This window comes from Cherax quadricarinatus, unplaced genomic scaffold (assembly GCF_038502225.1).
Source record: "Cherax quadricarinatus isolate ZL_2023a unplaced genomic scaffold, ASM3850222v1 Contig58, whole genome shotgun sequence".
Taxonomy (NCBI): Eukaryota; Metazoa; Arthropoda; class Malacostraca; order Decapoda; family Parastacidae; genus Cherax; species Cherax quadricarinatus.
In genome coordinates, this window is record NW_027195084.1 from 47,418 (window position 1) to 67,923 (window position 20,506).

The 20,506-nt window shown below is 43.2% G+C and overlaps 1 protein-coding gene across 3 annotated transcripts in view; it reads left to right on the forward strand.

Annotated features, from left to right (window-relative positions):
• LOC138851171 (tigger transposable element-derived protein 1-like) overlaps positions 1 to 19,825 on the forward strand; it is a 58,379-nt gene extending 38,554 nt beyond the window's left edge. The window contains exons 6-7 of one of the 3 annotated variants that reach the window (XR_011391035.1): positions 5,774 to 6,012; positions 19,680 to 19,825. The gene's annotated coding sequence lies outside the window, so the exon portion shown is untranslated. The remainder of the gene's footprint in view (positions 1 to 5,773; positions 6,013 to 19,679) is intronic. The other 2 variants (XR_011391036.1, XR_011391037.1) reach the window with 2 other exon arrangements.
• The last annotated feature ends 681 nt before the right edge of the window (positions 19,826 to 20,506 follow it).

Genomic DNA, 20,506 nt, shown 5'->3' on the forward strand with positions numbered 1-20,506 from the left:
TATTCTCGTTTTCATGGTCTTAGGTGATAAAATGGAAAACATGTTACAGAAATAGAGATGATTTTCATTACTTTCACGATGAAAACGACCTTGAAACTGAGCTCAAAGTAGCGGAAATGTTCGATATTTACCAATGTTCAGGAGTAAGCATATCACACCACACGTCCAATACACGTCAACTGGGGAGTCTGATATTCTTTCACTAGTGCACTGATATTATTTATACCATTTTTAAAATAATGTAGTAGTCTGCATACCAGTAAATTTTGTATTTTTTTGTGTGAATAAAAAATCAAAATATTTATTTATTTATTTATTTATTTATTTATAAATTTTAGCATACATACAGAGATACAAAAAAATACAGGTAAGAGCAGCATGCCAAAGCCACTTATATGCATAGCATTACAGGCTGGCTTAAAATTGAAAGCAATAGTAATATAAGAGGGGCCTAGAGATGTGACTAATGAACAGAGGATGTTATTTTAGTGCCAAGAATGTCTACCTTGTTTATTCTGGACCCTATTTTGAAATTGGCATCTTTTTTGATTTGCGTGAAATTGGCCAAATTGCCAATTTCTGACCACTTTATTGGGTAGTTCAAATTGGTAAATAGATGGTTTCTTGTACTCAACTGATAGATAAAATGGAGTTCTAAAGAAATAGCTATGAGTTTGGTCAACTGGAAAAACGGAATTGGCTAAAAACAGGGCTCAAAGTCGGCGAAATCACCGATACGTATATGTCGCCGAGACCGCTAACTTCGCGGGAGCGTAATTCCGTGAGTTTTCGACCAAATTTCGAACTTTTGGTTTCATTACCATCGGGAAAAGATTCTCTATCATTTCATAAGAAAAAATAGTTTTTTTTCTTCAAAAATTTTGCGGCATAGAATGACAGTTTCAGAAAGGGGCCTGCGACAGTCAAAGGGTTAAAGTTTCCATCTTCTGTACCCTTGGAGCTGATTATTATATTCTGCTACCTCTAGCATCACTGATATTCCTCTTGGGTGCCATGTTGAATGTCCAGAATAGAGATGATGTGAGAAAAAAGATACAAAATACTTTGATGACACTGTGAAAGGAACAAGACAAACCCAACTTGTGTTGAAGGGAAGGAAATCAACTATGCAAACTTAAGTGATTTTTACATATAACTTGAGTATTCTGTGCCTACAAAGTTTTTTCAAATGGTAATCAAGAAAAGAATTCAGTTAATCAGTTGTATTTACACAGAAGCCATACTACAAGTTTGAGTTCATATTATCTCATTTTTTAATCTATTTCAGTGCTAACTCTGTAGCTGACATCTTGATCAAACTCTAAAAATCTTACCTTAAATTTGGAAACTACATGAACCTCCTGTACTTCACCTCTTGTTTGTGCTCTAATAATCTTGCCTGTAAATTCTAACTCATGTTACATTCAGTTTTAAGCCTAGAGGTCTCCCTCACTAGTGTAGAGTTTAATTCAGAATAGGCTCAATGGATTTGCCACACTCAAATTGCTTTCTTTTATATGAATATAAACCCACAGACTGCTTTTTGAAGAGGTATCCCTCAAATGGTACCTCACCACCACAATGATGCACACTGAACACCAACTATCCGATGGTACCTCACTACCACAATGATGCACACTAAACACCAGCTGTCCGATGGTACCTCACCACCACAATGATACACACTGAACACTAACCATCCGATAGTACCTCACCACCACAATGATGCACAGTGAGGAACAACTAGTTTGGGGAGAACCAAGTCCCAAAATTTGGGAGGAAAAGGCTAGGGAAACCCTACCAGACCTTTTCCCTGATGGTTCCACCATGAGAAGTATGGCTCATGATCATGCTACCAATAATCTTCATGATATTTCTCATGAGAATGGTAAGGGCTTAAGTCTGGAAACTCTGTTCTCTGATGTTGAACTACAGTCAACTAAAGAAAAGGATGTTCCAGCCAGGGCTGAGCATGATTGGAGCATGGATCAGTTAAGTAGAGTGAGAGAGGCTGCACCTACTAGGGTGCAATTAATTTCTGCACAGGAGAATGATGTCACTCTTAAGCTGATCAGAGCCTCAGCTGTGGCTGAGGAAGAGATTTTACAATTAAATAAGTGTTTTCAGGGAGGAAACTCTTACAAAGAAGTCACCTCTGTTTGCAGTATCAATGGAAGGAGAACAAGGGTTTTGTCACCAGATGGTGATGTCCAGGCATTTCTTCTGCCCTCTGCTGTGAGAGACTGACAGAGAGTATATTAAGACCTATCATATCTGTCAAATTTTAGGGACACCTAGTCAAAGTATTAAACCTGTTTCCTTTCAGCTTATTTCAGCACCAAGTGAACCCTTCAGCAAGCTGGTAGTGGATGTAGTTGGTCCAATTCCAAGGACCAGAATGGGAAATGATTATTTACTCACAATTATTTGCTCCACTACCAGGTACCTGGAAGCAGTCCCTCTACATAACAGCTCATGTAGTCTTAAGAGCCTTGATGAAGTTCTTTTTTCATGTTGGTTTTCCTCAAGAGATGCAAACACACTAAGGGCCTAATTTTACCTCAGAGTTGTTTAGAAATGTTTTAAAGGGATTAAAAGTAGAGCTTAACTTTCAACTGCCTATCATCCTCAATCTCAGGGAAAAATAGTGAAATTCCATCAAACCTTTAACCCTTTCAGGGTCCGTCCCGTAGATCTACGGCTGGTCGGTGAGTGTCCAAACCGTAGATCTACGCCAAAATTCTAGCGCCGTCAAATTTAGCGCGAAAGCGCTCATGGGCCTACATATGAGAGAATGGGTCTGCGCCGTGGGTGTGCGCCATAAACAAAAAATCTAGGCGTCTGCATAGCATTGTGGGAACGCCGGCTCAGTCACCCTTGTTCACCATGCCTCGTCGCAAGTCAGCTCTCACTCCCCGGAAAATTGGGACTCTCCTCTTCCTGTCTGATAGTTCTGACACTGATGGAAGTGGAAATGAAGACGAATTCTACGGCTTTGATAAGTTAGTGACCGAAAATAATGACCAGGATATCGATAATAGTGCAGAAAACCCCGACGATCCTCGACCTTCTACCTCTGGTGTGGGCACTCGTGACTCACCGTCGGGTGTTCCTAAACGTAAGAGAAAACTAATATTTTCCCGTGGCCTGGCCTCTGACTTCAGTAATGACGATGATTCTGACGTGGATTGTGATTTTATTGCGCTCGACGATCATTCGAGTAGTGATAGTGAGGAAACATATTCACCAGTGAAGCGTCGGTATGTTCGCCGCTGCATGCGCTCGGGTAGTGTACCCTATGCTGTGCCCAGGGGACGGAGTACATCCCGGAGTACATCCCGTGGCCCTACACCCGTTTTAGGTAGTGATAGTGAGGATGATGTGGCTACACTTGGCATGGATGGGCCACAGACATCAGTGGATGGTGTTAGTGGGGCTGGTGGTGGTAGTGGCACCGCCATGCGTGACTCGCTGTGCCACGCGGGAACCCACGCTGCTGACTCGTCAGTTCAAGGACAAAGCGGAGCGTCACCCACCAGCCCGCCACAACCACCCGTACAACCAGCCTATGATGTCCAGTATCCACCAGCAAACCGTATCTGGGATTGGCAGCAAAATCCCAATTTTGTTCCCAGCCCTCACCACTTTGATGACTCGCAAAGTGGAATTCTACCTACCTGTCCCCTTGGAACCACGGCCAATGAACTGGAATTCTTTGAATTATTCTTTGACCAGCCATTGATGGAAATTATTGTCAGGGAAAGTAATAAGTATTTTCAGTACACCATGGCAAATACGATCTTATCACCACAGTCAAGACTACACAGGTGGAAAGAGACGACTGTTGCAGAAATGTATTTGCTTTTTGCAACAATAATGCTTATGCCTCATGTCTATAAGCATAATATAAAAGCATACTGGTCCACAGATCGGCTAATTTGTACCCCATCCTTCAGTGAAATAATACCAGTGAACAGGTTTATCTTACTGTTACGTATGTTGCACTTCTCTGACAAAACCAGGCCTGACAGGAGTGACAGGTTATACAAGATTAGAAATGTTTTCATGTATCTCAAACAAAAGTTCAGGATATACTTTTATCCATTCAAGAATCTTGTAATTGACGAGTCTTTGATTTTGTTCAAAGGTAGACTGTCATTCAAGCAGTATATACCGAGCAAGAGGAACCGCTTTGGTATAAAATTGTTTGTACTCTGTGATTGTGACAGTGGCCTGGTGTTGGATATTGTTGTATACACGGGTAGTAAAACATTGAAAGATACCAAGATGTTATTGGGTATATCAGGTGACGTAGTGAGAAACATGATGGCACCTTATCTTGGTAAGGGCCATACATTATATACCGATAACTGGTACACAAGCCCATTACTCAGTGATTTCATGCGAGTGAACAAGACAGATGTGTGTGGCACAGTGCGTTCTAATCGTAAACATATGCCCAGGCTCAACGCAGGTGTTCGTGGTGATGACGTGCAGGTGTTTACTGCCAATGACATCATGGCATTACGGTGGCATGACAAACGAGATGTCACATTGTTGACAACCATTCACCGTAATGAAATGCAAGACAGTGGCAAAGTTGATCGAGTGACTAATGAACGTATTCGAAAACCAGTGACAGTGATTGATTATACACAAAACATGCGCTTGGTTGACAAGTGTGACATGCAGATTGGTTTTGTTGACTGTGTTCGTAAGAGTTACAAGTGGTACATGAAACTTTTCTTCCATCTCATGGACATTTCAATGCTGAATGCATATAATATGTACCAAATAAAGACTGGTAACAGACCACCGTATGGTGAATTTTGTTTGTCTGTTGTCAGACAACTCATAATGAAGTACCAGGTAACAACACCTGCAATACAACATGGTCCTCGAATTCATCACAATATACCCAAGCGTTTGAGAAGAGAAGGTGATCATTTCATAATACAGCTTCCTTCAACTCAAAAGAAATTTGCTCAGAAGAGATGCATTGTCTGTGCACAAACAAAACGACGGCAACAAAGACGCAAAGACACTCGGTTTATGTGTGAGGAATGTAAGGTGCCTCTGTGCATGGTGCCTTGTTTCAAGGAGTTCCACAAGCTCCAGCAGTTCTAAAACCATGTCCAGTGATTGTAAATATGTAAATATATGATAGAACATTAGTATTATACAATATTTGTGCATGTTTATTGTAATAAACAACAGTGGTAAACAATAATATGATAATAACTTTAGTGCGGTTATTGTGTTCAATACAGTGAGTATATATATATCAATTATATACAGTATTGGTCTCTCAGGCCCCAAATGTTAGTAGGAATAGAAAAAAATTGGAAAAGAAAAGAAAAAACAACTAAAACAACAAAATAATATAATACGCATATGTGGAATTCGTCGATGTTGCCGCCACCACATCATTTTCTACAAACTTCTTGGCACTGTATCTCGGTAAGTACTGATCAGATTCTAATTTTTTTTGTTTTATTACCTTCACAAAAATATGCTCTTTAATTCTGTAAGAAAAAATAATTTTTTTTTTTTTCAAAATTTCTTGGACACTGGTGCGTGACTTCAGATTTTGGCCTTGGACCCTGAAAGGGTTAAGACAATGCCACATGCCTGTGGTATAGACAATACTAACAACTGGGATGAGAGGATCCCTCTTTTTGTATTTGCTGAGTGGGGAAGAACTCTGGAATCTCTGAGCTATTGGCTTGGGGGGGGGGGATGATGATGCTCCCCTCTAGGAGTTTTTTCTCAGTTTCAGACACTGTTTGGCTCGTATGAAGTGGATGGTACCAGTGAACGTGCCCATCAAGCAGACCAGGATGATGTGGGACCGTAATGTGGACCGTAGTGCTCTGGAAGCTGGGGAGAAGGTGCTGGTATTGGAGCCAATTCATGTGAAAATCTGTATGGCAAGTTGCTGTGACCTGAACATGGTGTGGGGAAAGTTTTCAGGTGTAAGATATAAAATCCACACATGTGAGCAGGAAAAGAGTGAGTGTAAAGTACACAGTAACCAGTTAAAGGGTTTAAAGTTATATCAGAAATCCAGAGAGACGAATATTTTAATGGAATGTAAAGAGGTGCAAAACAGTAATCTTATGTAATAGCAAAGGTGTATTTAACCCTTTGACTGTTGCAAGCCCATTTCTGAAACTGCCATTCTATGTCAAAAAATATTCGAAAAATAAAAAATTTATTTTTTTCTTACCAAAATGTTAGGATTATTTTGCTGAGTGTTTTAAGCCTAAAAATTTTTTTTTGCGATCAGTACTTACCGAGATATAGAGGCGTAAAGTTGGCAGAAAATGAGCAGCATATGGCAACAGCGGTAAATGCTGCTCACCCAGTATACAATGTCACTGACAGTAGTGTCAGTGACAGTAGTGTTGCCCCCTATTTAATTTAATTCTTTGATTATATAATATACAAGTACAGTGGTCCCTCGTTTTTCGTAGTTTCCGGCAATCGTAAAATTTGCCAATCATAGGGGTATTTTCGAATAAACATGGACTCGCTTTTCATAGGTTGACTCGCGAGTCGTAGTTCGTCCAGGACGCGTACCCACGGCGTGAGCCGGGGCGGCAGCCAGTCTGGCATTGTTTACCAGTGAGCGAAGGTCCCCTCACGTGCTCCAGCGAAATATTTCATAATATTCCATTTATTTTAGTGCTTGCAAGTACTAAGTAAGCTACCATGGCTCCAAAGAAAGCTCCTAGTGCCAAGCATGTGTCTTAATTAAGACACATGTGCGGCGTCTGGTTGTCTTTGTTGTGGACGTTTCGCCATCCAGTGGCTGGCTGGATGGCGAAACGTCTACAATGGGGATGCCCGGGTGTTGTGCATGTGTCTTAATTTCATCTTGTCGGTATTATATACAATTCTTGTAGTACTACTACTACTACTACTACTACCTCCACCTCTTCCTGCCTATATATAGCCGTCCTGCTCCACCTCTGTTAGTGTGACTTTGTCAATGGTCCAAGTCTGACCGAAACGTTGTCGTAAGCTTCTCTCTTTTATGTGCGGGTTATTTGTGTATCGTTCCAGTCACGGTATTGTGCCTTTTTGTTATTTATTTTTGACATTGAAAGTCATCACAGGACACAACTTTAGATGTAATATTAACTGTAGAATTACTGACAGTATGTTAGATAAATGGACACAAGTGCAACTAATGTGACATTTTATTGTAACATTTTGCTCTCCAGGAGCTTTGTCAAACCCATTACAGACAATACATGGACACAGAGAGTGTATATAGGTAGAGTATAAGGTGCAAAGTATAATATAATCATTGTAGGCGGTGGTAGTAGTTGTAGTACTATTACTACCACAAATACTACTGCTAATACCTACAGTGATTGTATTATGCTTTGCACCTCACACTATACCTATATATACCCTGTGTCCTTGTTTGTAATGTCTTAAAGTTCCTGCAGAGTGAATTGTTGTTACAATAAAATGTTGCATTAGTTGCACTTGTGTCCTTATATCAAACACAACCTTAGATTCTGAAAATGCCTGGAACCTTGATTAATTGCAGTCGCTACAACTGGACAAAAAAGCTGGTCATAATAACACGTGGAAAACACCGACACATCTGATACTCAACCAAGACCTGTACACTACATGATGTAGTTGTCAGTTGACCTCAAAGGTTACCTGATGCTGTCTCCTACCTCACTGGTCAGGTCATCACCTTACACTCTTGCCAGTATGTGTTGTTCTCAAACCTGTGTTTGTTACAGAGGATCATAGTCCCAGAACACAAATATTTTCTAGATATTCACATTTGCTTGTGTCTCTCCCCTCAAGGGAAGTTCCTTGATGCTGGTGAGGGGCTCTTGATCTAGGGAATTGGATCTGTTCTCCAGTTCCCTGAATTAAACCTGAATACCTTCCACATCCCCCCAGGAGCTGTATAATCCTACGGGTTTAGCGCTTCCCACTTGATTATAATAATGCTCATGTCTCTTTCTCAACCACTTTCGTGCGTCTACCGAAGTTGATACTAGTGTTGGGCACTTGATGCAAGGAATTGGATTTTTTCCTCTTGGATCCTCTCAAGGAAGGTTCCTTGATACTGGTGAGGGGCTCTTGATTTAGGGAATTGGATCTGTGCTCCAGTTCCCTGAATTGAGCCTGAATACCTTCAATCCTCTTTCCTACATGTGCTGTATAATTCTCCAGGTTTAGTGCTCCCAATTCCCAGGCACACTATGACCTCTGTAGGTTTTGTGCTTCACCCACTGTAACAGAACGAGTTAGCATCACTTGCTGCAATAGGTATCAAAGTAAAAGTTAATGAAAATGGCACCAGGCTGCCATTTACTTTAGGGAGAATAAACTAAATTAATTTTTTGCACAATAGATGGCACTAAAAATTGAAAATGGCACTTGGATGCCATCTATTGTTGGAATTATTTATTAAATCTAGTTCATTTTTTGCACAATAGATGGCCCTAAAAATTACTAATGAAAATGGCACTTGGCTGCCATCTATTGTTATAATTATTTACTAAATCTAGTTCAGTTTTTGCATAATAGATGGCGCTGTAAGTTAATGAAAATGGGAAGATAAAGGGTAGACTAAACTAAATATTTTTTTAGTTCACTTTTTGCTCAATAGATGGCGAAAAAAAAATTAGAAAATGGGAGGATTGATTAGGGGAGACTGAATAAAATATTTTTAGTTCATAATTCTCACACTAGATGGCATCCAAGTGCCATTTTCATTAGTAATTTTCAGCACCATCTATTGTGCAAAAAATGAACTAAAAGTTTAGTTCATAATTCTCACACTAGATGGCATCCAAGTGCCATTTTCATTAGTAATTTTCAGCGCCATCTGTTGTGCAAAAAATAAACTAAAAATATTTAGTTTAGTCTCCCCTAGTTGATCTTCCCATTTTCAATTTTTTTTTTCGCCATCTATTGAGCAAAAAGTGAACTAAAAAAAAAAATTTAGTTGTCTACCATTTATCTTCCCATTTTCATTAACTTACAGTGCCATCTATTATGCAAAAACTGAACTAGATTTAGTAAATAATTATAATAGATGGAGGCCAAGTGCCATTTTCATTAGTAATATTTAGGGCCATCTATTGTGCAAAAAATTAACTAATTTAGTTTATTCTTCCTCCAATAGATGGCAACCTAGTGCCATTTTCATTAACTTTGTGCCATTACCAAAACTAAGCACTAAACCCACCCAGGTCATACAGTGCTGTCTCCCTGCACTAGGTGGCACCCCGAATGCAGTGTAGTGACAACTCCAAGCACTATCATTTTCCTTATACAAGATGGCACCAAAGTGCAATGTTATAGGTGCCATCTGTAGTTGTAGACACAGACAGTAACTTTATTAAGACAATAATCTTGTATCAGAATTTATTGTGATAGATCATATCTGGTATACCTGGAGAGAGTTTCGGGGGTCAATGCCCCCACAGCCCGGTCTGTGACCAGGCCTCATGGTGGATCAAGGCCTGATCAACCAGGCTGTTACTGTTAGCCACACATAATACAACATTCAGACCACAGCCCGGCTGGTCAGGTACTGACTTTAGATGCTTGTTTAGTGCCTGCTTGAAGACAGCCAGGGGTCTATTGGCAATCCCCCTATGTACACTGGGAAGCAGTTGAAGTCTTGGGCCCCTGATATTTGTTGTATTCTCTCATCGTGCTAGTGGCACCCCTGCTTTTCATTGGGGAGATGTTGCATCATACGCCAAGTCTTTTGCTTTCACAGGGAGTGATTTTCATGTGCAAGTTTGGTACTAGTCCCTCTAGGATTTTCCAGGTGTATATAATCATGTATCTCTCCCTCCTGCATTCTAGGGAGTACAGGTTTAGGAACTTCAAGCATTCCCACAGTTCATAAGCTCGTAACCACAGTTTATAGGCTGGAGAAACATAAGTGTAAATATTAGAGAAGTATGGCAGTAGGCCTACTGGCCCATGCTAGGATAGATCTTGAGGCACATTAACATGTTAGGTAGCGATGGTAGTAGTTAATGGTGGTGATGGTAGTAGTTAATGGTGATAATGGTAGTTCCAGGTAGTGTATCAACTTCAATATTTATATTACCTATTTGTATTGTGCCGTGAAGAGTTTTTACGAGGATAGCGAGGCTCAGGTTAGAGCATGTAGGAGAGAGGGGGATCACAACAGGTTAGAGGGGGTAAAGGTGGTTTTGTGCGCGAGGGGCTTGGACGTCCAGCAAGCATGCGTGAGCATGTTAAGAGCAAATGGAGACAAATGGTTTTTAGGACTTGACGTGCTGTTGGAGTGTAAGCAAGGTAACATTTATGAAGGGGTTCAGGGAAACTGGCAGGCTGGACTTGATTCCTGGAGATGGGAAGTACAGTGCACTCTGAAGGAGGGGTGTTAATGTTGCAGTTTTATAACTGTAGTGTAAGTACGCCTCCAGCAAGACAGTGATGGAGTGAATAGTGATGAAAGTTTTTCTTTTATGGGCCGCCCTGTCTTGGTGGGAGAAGGCCAATGTGTTAATAAAAAATTATGGGAGAGCACTAAACCTGTAGGGATTGTGTAGCACCTGAAGGGGAGCTGGGGTAGAAGCAGATCCAGTCCCCTAGATCAAGAGCCCCTCACCATCATCAAGAAACCTTCCTTGATACTTCAATATCTGTATCAAAGTTTTCTTCCAGTTGTAAGTTGTCTTGGTTCTTTATGCTTCCCTTATGTCACATAATAATTCTTTCATATTATTTCTGTATTTTTCAACCTTCATTAACACTTACTTCTGATTATAATAATTTTCCATTTTTATCATCAATTTTGAGTTAGGAATTTCACTGTATGGTTGTGTTAATTCGTGTGTTGGACAAACATTAAGACTGGTTTTTGTTTAAGCTCCATATTTATGCTCAATAATGTATTTATTTTAGTTATATAAGACTTGCCAGAACTTCACTGTAAACTGTTTCATGTTTCTTTGCATTTTTGGCATTTTTTTATATTGTATAAATAATTCACTACATGGCCTACGAGGAATAGTGATAACAGCTGACCAACAAGAAAATTAGTTGGGAAGAATCTGTTTGATACTCTAACAGATAGGCACTCGAACAGCCTTCCAGAATGAATTGAGTTCGAGTACCAAGGTTCCACTGTATCTTCCTTAACTATACCTGGAGGAGGCTTCGGGGGTCAACATCCCCACGACCCAGTCCATCACCCATACAGTAAATCCTCACTTAACGTCATCGATAGGTTCCTGGAGACTAACTTTAAGTGAAACAATTATCATACTTTTCAAATTCTTGGGTTACAATAATTTATAATTATATTCTTTCAAATTTATTATCACATCAACGTTATAAGAAAACGATGTTATTCGTGAATCTGCTGTATTCTTATCCTGGGCCATTTATTTCCTTCTATTGACCCCATCACTCATAAAAACCACAATATTTTAGTCACAGAACATGCAAAATTTGTAAGAGAGGCAGCCATGTTGTACATGAATGGTATACAATACCATGTTGTACATGAATGGTATACAATACCATGTTGTACATGAATGGTATACAATACCATGTTGTACATGAATGGTATACAATACCATGTTGTACATGAATGGTATACAATACCATGTTGTACATGAATGGTATACAATACCATGTTGTACATGAATGGTATACAAAACCAACAAGACAAAGAATTAGATACTCAGATGTACAACATCCGGGTATCTTTATTTGTAAATGTTGCACCATCCAGTGTCTTTATCAATACAAGAACATATGTGCTTGTACTAATAAAGTCACTGGATGGTGCAACATCTACAATATAATCATAAAAGGGGCTTGGGCATGCTGCACTTTAAAAATTGTATTCCTTGTACTTCTCTGTATCATGTTCAAATTAATAAATAAATAAATAAAAATGTGTCTGATTCTTCAACAGTAATGTCATGTTTGAGTTGAGGACCGGACACACCTTCACTAACACACATTACAATACAAGCTAAAACCACATAGTGACAAGGTGGATATATGTGGTAGCAGATAAAGGAGTGGAGGGTTAGTGCGAGTGTAAGGTGGGTAGCACAGTGGAGGGTTAGTGCAAGTGTAAGGTGGTGGGTAGCACAGTGAAGGGTTAGTGCAAGTGTAAGGTGGTGGGTAGCACAGTGGACGGTTAGTGAGAGTGTAAGGTGGTGGGTAGCACAGTGAAGGGTTAGTGCAAGTGTAAGGTGGTGGGTAGCACAGTGGACGGTTAGTGAGAGTGTAAGGTGGTGGGTAGCACAGTGAAGGGTTAGTGCAAGTGTAAGGTGGTGGGTAGCACAGTGGACGGTTAGTGAGAGTGTAAGGTGGTGGGTAGCACAGTGAAGGGTTAGTGCAAGTGTAAGGTGGTGGGTAGCACAGTGGACGGTTAGTGTGAGTGTAAAGTGATGGTTAGCACAGTGGAGGGTTAGTGTGAGTGTAAGGTGGGTAGCACAGTGGAGGGTTAGTGCAAGTGTAAGGTGGTGGGTAGCACAGTGGAGGGTTAGTGCAAGTGTAAGGTGGGTAGCACAGTGGAGGGTTAGTGCGAGTGTAAGGTGGTGGGTAGCACAGTGAAGGGTTAGTGCAAGTGTAAGGTGGTGGGTAGCACAGTGGACGGTTAGTGAGAGTGTAAAGTGGGTAGCACAGTGGAGGGTTAGTGCGAGTGTAAGGTGGGTAGCACAGTGGAGGGTTAGTGCGAGTGTAAGGTGGGTAGCACAGTGGAGGGTTAGTGCGAGTGTAAGGTGGGTAGCACAGTGGAGGGTTAGTGCGAGTGTAAGGTGGGTAGCACAGTGGAGGGTTAGTGCGAGTGTAAGGTGGGTAGCACAGTGGAGGGTTAGTGAGAGTGTAAAGTGGGTAGTACAGTGGAGGGTTAGTGCGAGTGTAAAGTGGGTAGTACAGTGGAGGGTTAGTGCGAGTGTAAAGTGATGGTTAGCACAGTGGAGGGTTATTGCAAGTGTAAGGTGGTGGGTAGCACAGTGGAGGGTTAGTGCAAGTGTAAGGTGGTGGGTAGCACAGTGGACGGTTAGTGAGAGTGTAAAGTGGGTAGCACAGTGGAGGGTTAGTGAGAGTGTAAAGTGGGTAGTACAGTGGAGGGTTAGTGCGAGTGTAAAGTGATGGTTAGCACAGTGGAGGGTTATTGCAAGTGTAAGGTGGTGGGTAGCACAGTGGAGGGTTAGTGAAAGTGTAAAGTGGGTAGCACAGTGGAGGGTTAGTGCAAGTGTAAGGTGGGTAGTACAGTGGAGGGTTAGTGTGAGTGTAAAGTGGTGGGTAGCACAGTGGAGGGTTAGTGCGAGTGTAAGGTGGGTAGCACAGTGGAGGGTTAGTGCGAGTGTAAGGTGGGTAGCACAGTGGAGGGTTAGTGCGAGTGTAAGGTGGGTAGCACAGTGGAGGGTTAGTGCGAGTGTAAGGTGGGTAGCACAGTGGAGGGTTAGTGCGAGTGTAAGGTGGGTAGCACAGTGGAGGGTTAGTGCGAGTGAAAGGTGGGTAGCACAGTGGAGGGTTAGTGCGAGTGTAAGGTGGGTAGCACAGTGGAGGGTTAGTGCGAGTGTAAGGTGGGTAGCACAGTGGAGGGTTAGTGCGAGTGTCAGGTGGATAGCACAGTGGAGGGTTAGTGCGAGAGTCAGGTGGATAGCACAGTGGAGGGTTAGTGTAAGTGTAAAGTGGGTAGCACAGTGGAGGGTTAGTGCGAGTGGAAGGTGGATAGCACAGTGGAGGGTTAGTGCAAGTGTAAAGTGGGTAGCACAGTGGAGGGTTAGTGCGAGTGTAAGGTGGGTAGCACAGTGGAGGGTTAGTGCGAGTGTAAGGTGGGTAGCACAGTGGAGGGTTAGTGGGACGATAGTGGGAGGTTTCATGTCCCGTAGTGCCTGGTTTGCGGAAAGGGAGAACAATGGCGGATTTCTACAGCTGTGGAAGAACTCCTTGTGACCAAATAAGATTGTAAAGGCGTAATAGGACTGCAAGAGCTGACTGATGTAAATGTTGTAGCATACGAATATGAATGTCGTCGGGCCCAGCTGCCGATGATCGACAAGCTGAGAGTGTTGCCTCCAGTTCTTGAAGTGTAAAAGGCACATTATACTGTTCTTCTCTGAGAGAAGAAAAGTCCAAGGGTGCTAACTCTCTGGCAGACTTTGAGGAAAGAAATGAGGGGCATAGATGGAGTCCCTGAGAAACACGGACCAGATGATTGCCAATTTCATTGGCAACATCTAGTGGGTTTGCTATATCAACACCGGCAACCCGCAGAACAGGAGCCGGGTCAGGAGAATATTTACCACTCAGTTTTCGTACTTTTTTCCAGACTGCACTCATAGAGGAAGCAGAGGTGATGGTGGAGACATAATCTCGCCAGCAAGTGCGTTTAGCATCACGGATGACACGGCGAGCGATCCCACGCTTCTGTTTAAAATCAAGGAGTCGCTCTGTGGTTCTATTGTACCGGTACCTGCCCCATGCAGCGCGTTTCAAACGTACTGCACGAGCACAAGCAGGAGACCACCAAGGCACGCATTTCTGAGAATGCCTGCCCGAAGTTTGGGGTATAGAATGAGAAGCTGCGGTGAAAACGGAGGACGAGAAGAGGTGTAAAAGCTCATCGATGGAGGACGAAGAAGGAACCTCTTTAAAAACAGTTAGGTGTGAGTAAAGGTTCCAATTTGCCCGATTAAATTGCCAGCGTGGGGTGCGAAGAGGTGGCGAATATGAAGGGGAAGTAAGAATGATTGGGAAATGATCACTGTCATGTAAGTCCGGGAGAACAGACCAAGTGAAGTCTAATGCGGCGGAGGAAGAGCAGACCGAGAGATCGATACAAGAGAGAGTATGAGTCCGAGGATCAAAATGGGTGTGAGCACCTGTATTTAAAACATGGAGGGGGTGGGTGGCAAGAAAAGCCTCTAACTGAATTCCACGGGAATCACAGTGAGCCCCCCCCCCAGAGGAAATGGTGGGCATTAAAATCACCAAGTAACAGAATCGGTGGCGGTAATGACGAAACAAGGAAGGCAAAATCCGGAATAGATAATGCCCGAGAAGGAGAGAGATATAAAGAACAAAGCGTATACCACCTATGTAAGTGGATACGGGCTGCTGTGTAATGCAGCGAAGTATGAACAAATAGCTGATGGTACGGAATATCAGTGCGGAGAAGAAGGGCACTTTCATTAAAGGTCCCATCAGGAAAAGGATCTGAAGAATACAATAAATTATAGCCTGAGATGTGAGAAATAACAGCAGAGTGTAATTTTGGTTCCTGTAAGCAAACACCAACAGGGGCAAACTGGGAGAGTAACATCTGAAGCTCACCCCTATTACCCCTGAGGCCGCGTATATTCCACTGTAAATAGGCCATGATTGGCAATGATAAAGATACTTGAAATCCGCAGGTAAGGGTTCCTACGGACTAGAAGGGTTAGAAAAGTCCACATGCGGAGGCAGTGGAAAACGTTCAAGCAGCGAAGGAACGGTGCGCTGTGAAGAAAGGAGTTGTGCAGATGGAGCAGAGGAGAGAGAAAGAGCAGAAGGTGGATCAGTGTCCATTGATGGTTTGGTCTCTGCAATATATTCAGAGATTGCTTCAAGTGTTTCGGAATTCAGAGATGTCGTATGGGAGACAATATTGGGAATGGTAGGGGGAGGATGAGTAAAGATTGGAACTGTATTGGACTGTACCAAGGTAGGGGGGGGATGAAAGGGTGGAGGGAACTGGAGAAGCGTGGCAGGGGACAGAAGAGGCAGGAACCTGGGAGGTTACCTGGAGGTTACCTGGAGGTTATTCCGGGGATCAACGCCCCCGCGGCCCGGTCCACGACCAGGCCTCCCGATGGATCAGGGCCTGATCAACTAGGCTGTTACTGCTGGCCGCACGCAGTCCGACGTACGAGCCACAGCCCGGCTGATCCGGCACCGACTTTAGGTATCTGTCCAGCTCTCTCTTGAAGGCAGCCAGGGGTTTATTGACAATTCCCCTAATGCTTGATGGGAGGCTGTTGAACAGTTTTGGGCCCCGGACACTTATGGTGTTTTCTCTTAGTGTACCAATGGCGCCCCTACTTTTTATTGGCGGCATTTTGCATCGCCTGCCCAGTCTTTTACTTTCGTAGGGAGTGATTTCTGTGTGCAGATTTGGGACCATTCCTTCCAAGATTTTCCAAGTGTAGATTATGATATATCTCTCCCTCTTGCGTGGCAGAAGAGGAAGAAACTTGGGAGGGAACAGGGGAGGAAGGTACAGTACGAGGAGGAGGGTGAACCTCTACACTTGTAACTGAGCCAGTGAGAGGGGAAGAACCAGGGACAGAGACAGGGAGGGTAAAATGAGGAGGTGGAAGATGGGTAGGAGGTGTTAACGGACCTTTTTTTGACTTTTGAGAAGTAGAGGGACGATTGGGAGGAGGTGTCGTACGAGGTCTCGTCGATACTGAGGCTTGTGAGAGAGAACTCGAAGAAGCGAGATTAGACTGAGGCGTTGAAGTAGTGACGTCTGAGCCGAGGACAGCAAAAGGATTAGATACAGGAGTGATTATGGGAGAGGTAACCACAAAGGTGGGTGTAGAAGATGGGATACCAGAAGTGGGGGGACGTTTTGAAACACGGGAATAAGAAACACGTGGGAGTCTCCCTTGGAGGCGAAGATGAGAAACTGCCATGGCATAAGGGAGACCTTCTGTCTCTTTGAGGTAACGGATTTCCCGCTCATTTAAATAGACCTGACAATGGCGAGAGTACGAAGGGTGAGCCTCATGACAGTTAAGGCAAGAGGGAGATCGATTGCAAGACGTATTATAATGGTCATCGGCACCACAGACTGGGCATTCGGAGATAGATCTGCAATATTTCGCTGGATGGCCAAATCGCCAGCAATTTCTACACTGTTGTGGTGTAGGGATCACCTTTCGAACTTGTAACCGATGTCCTGCTATATAAACTGAGGATGGGAGTTCTCGGCTGTCAAAAGTTAAACGAGCCACATTGCTAGGGTATCGTCTCCGCCCACGGGCAGGAAGAACGTGTCTACCTTGAGGATTGGGAGATCTTGGAGTTCCAGCTGTTCAAGAATGTCAGTGCCACATGTCTGGAAATTTTGTTGAACTATGGTATGGGGCAGAATGACGGTACCACTACAAGAATTGAGGGAATGATGTTTTTCAAGAGTGACAGGAACAGTATCGATATGGGAAAGACGAGAGAGCTCATGAGCCTGGGTAGCATTCTGTACGGTAATGATGCGCGTACCACTCTTAAGAGCATGAAAAGAAATATCTTTACCAACATGGCGTAGGAGTGCCTTGCCAATACTATGGTCAGAAAGATAGGCAGTAGAGGAAGTTGGTCGTAAAGTGAAGAATTTAGTCCATTGTTCAGTCTGAAACTGAGCGTGGAAAGGTAGTGAAGGACGTGTCGATCGTTTCTGAGAAGAACGAGAAGGTGGAGAAGTATCATCAGCAGGTAATTGTCGTTGGCGTTTAGGCGTGGGACCAGAGTTGGTCCGACGTGGAACGGGTCGGCGATTTGAAAATTGCCGCACCGTAGAGGGAGAGGCCGGAAGCATAGTCAGAGGAGAGCGAAGGTCCGATAAATCGAAGGAGTCAGTCGAGGCCTCAGTACCTGAAGCGGGTGAGGAAACAGCACCGGCAATAGGTACAGAGGCATGAGGAATGTCTGAAGAGTGGTCCAAAGACGAGGCGGGGTCAGAACGGGGTGCGGTATCAAGAAGGGGCCGGGGGGTACCAGGTTCATGGACTAGGGCTGCCATGGTTAGGTTACTTCTTTCTTTTTGTTTTTAAGAAAAAAAAAGAAAGAAGAAAAGAAAATAAAAATAAAAAAAAAAGAATAAAAAAAGGGGGGACCGGGGAGGGATAGTTCCTAGGAGGAATGAAAGGGCCAGAAATCTCCCTCCGCGCCCAAGAGGACCTCAGCACCGCAAGTAGCGCAGATGCAGCATGGAACCCGTGCCATACCCTACCCATCATGCTAGTAAACTAACAATCCGGGATAGCAACCTCACATCTGCCGAGCTACCTCGGTGGACAAAAGAGAGGGCGGCCGGATATCCACCACAAAGCATACCTCCTTCGGCCACCACCCCTGGAATCCGAAAGGTGGCTTCCAGAGATACACTCGTCGCCCGAAAGACACCCAAAGCTACTCCGGGATACCGGAGAGGGATCGGGACATCCCCAGGCGATCCAGATTCCACGGCAAACTACGCCACCGCTAAGAACCTCAACGGAATGGGATGGACCCCGGTATCCTTTCCCCTACCTAGGAACTAGCGCGCCTGTGGGAGAGATCCCAAAGGACAAAAAGAGGAAGGGCAAAAGGGAGGGGTGGGGAGGAGGAGGAGGAAAGGAAAAAGGGGAGGATGGGATAGGGGAGGGGAGATTGGGGGGTAATTAGGTTCGGTCTGAGGAAGAAGACCGATAGGTCTAATTCCTCAGACCAAGAGCCTCTTCACCACGCCAAGGAGCCCCCCTTGAAGAGGAAGCACTGTCAAGGGTCAGTATAAAGTGAGAAGCACTGTCGAGGGTCAGTATAAAGTGGGAAGCACTGTCGAGGGTCAGTATAAAGTGGGAAGCACTGTCGAGGGTCAGTATAAAGTGGGAAGCACTGTCGAGGGTCAGTATAAAGTGAGAAGCACTGTCGAGGGTCAGTATAAAGTGGGAAGCACTGTCGAGGGTCAGTATAAAGTGGGAAGCACTGTCGAGGTTCAGTATAAAGTGGGAAGCACTGTCGAGGGTCAGTATAAAGTGAAAAGCACTGTCGAGGGTCAGTATAAAGTGCGAAGCACTGTCGAGGGTCAGTATAAAGTGCGAAGCACTGTCGAGGGTCAGTATAAAGTGCGAAGCACTGTCGAGGGTCAGTATAAAGTGAGAAGCACTGTCAAGTCCTAATGGAAGGGGATTCCCCTTCTAAACATTAACAACTTCCACACTCTCCCCTCCTCCCATCCCATCAATCATCACCAGATCTTCAATAAAGTAAGTGTCAGTTTGTGTGTATTAAAATCAATATTTCATGTGGTAATTTTTTTTTTTTCATGCTTTGGGGTGTCTTGCACGGATTAATTTGATTTCCATTATTTCTTATAGGGAAAATTAATTCAGCTAATGATAATTTCAGCAAACGATGAGCTTTCAGGAACGGATTAATATCGTTAGCTGAGGGTCCACTGTACTGTGGTACCTTGGGATATGAACAGGTCAAAACTCGAACAATTATGTAAGTGTATTTATGTAAGTGCTTTTCTAAGTGTATTTTTTCAGGATTTGAAACAGATTAATCTAATTTACATTATTCCTTATGGGAACAAATTTGTTTGGTATCGGCACTCAAACAGCCTTCTGGAACTAATTAATTTTATATCCCGAGGTACTACTGTACTGTACAATATTGTACATGTCTATACCATTACTATGACTTGTAAATGATAAATGTATAGGTAATCCTGGCTTTATACATCATTGTTCCATGACTAAGACAACTGTACCACACTGCTATGCTAGTAACATCTAAGCATAAGAAAATAATTTTTCCCCTGAAAGTCATGTGTCATAAGAGGCTACTAAAATGCCAGCAGCAAGGGGCTAGTAACACCTTCTCCTGTATACATCACTAAATATAAAAAAAACTTTCGTTTTTCTTTTTAGGTCACCCTGCCTGGGATGGCTGGCACATGGAAAGAACTTCTGAAAATTGTGAGACCTTTACCCACTCTGCCTGAGGTATCCCAGCAAGTGAACCCATCTCCTGTATTATCCCAGTGCTTAATAGAATATGAAATGGCATAAGAGGATACAAATAAAAATGGGAACTATGGGTATAGTTTACTTAATAACATAAAGAGCGAGAATACAACATATCCTGATGGAAAATTACATAATATAACAATTGACCTATGAGACTTATTACCAGGGAAAGGGTAGATGTTATCAGTAACACGGACTTGTACTTACTCTTAATTCACCGACCAGCTGACCCGAGATTTGCAATGCGTAGTCCACTACACACACACGACTGTCCAGGGCTCCCGCTCACCGGACCTGTCACCAACCTCTCTCTCTAGCTGTTTCCTTGAACTTATATAGTCCTTAATGCACCCCTCCCCCTTCCCCATAAGGCATAGACCACATGTTACAACCTGACACCAGTTCAAGAACAAAAGACCTGACTTAAGCCGAGAGGTGTGTCTGACAGATATTTGCCAAGGCAAGGTGTGTAACACTTTACTGGAGTTATGTCTCCCTCAGTGACCTCACAAGCACTACATCACAAAATGGCACTGATTGTACAATGCTGCTGTATAACACTGAATTATGAGAAAGGCATAAAAATGCTGTTATTCAGAGATATAGTGTCATGGAAGATCCTCATCCTGCACATATATACACATTATTTATACACATTATCATGCACACAACTGTGTGGCTAAATAAATACATCATTGATTATCCAGCAATTGGTCATCTGCCATTCA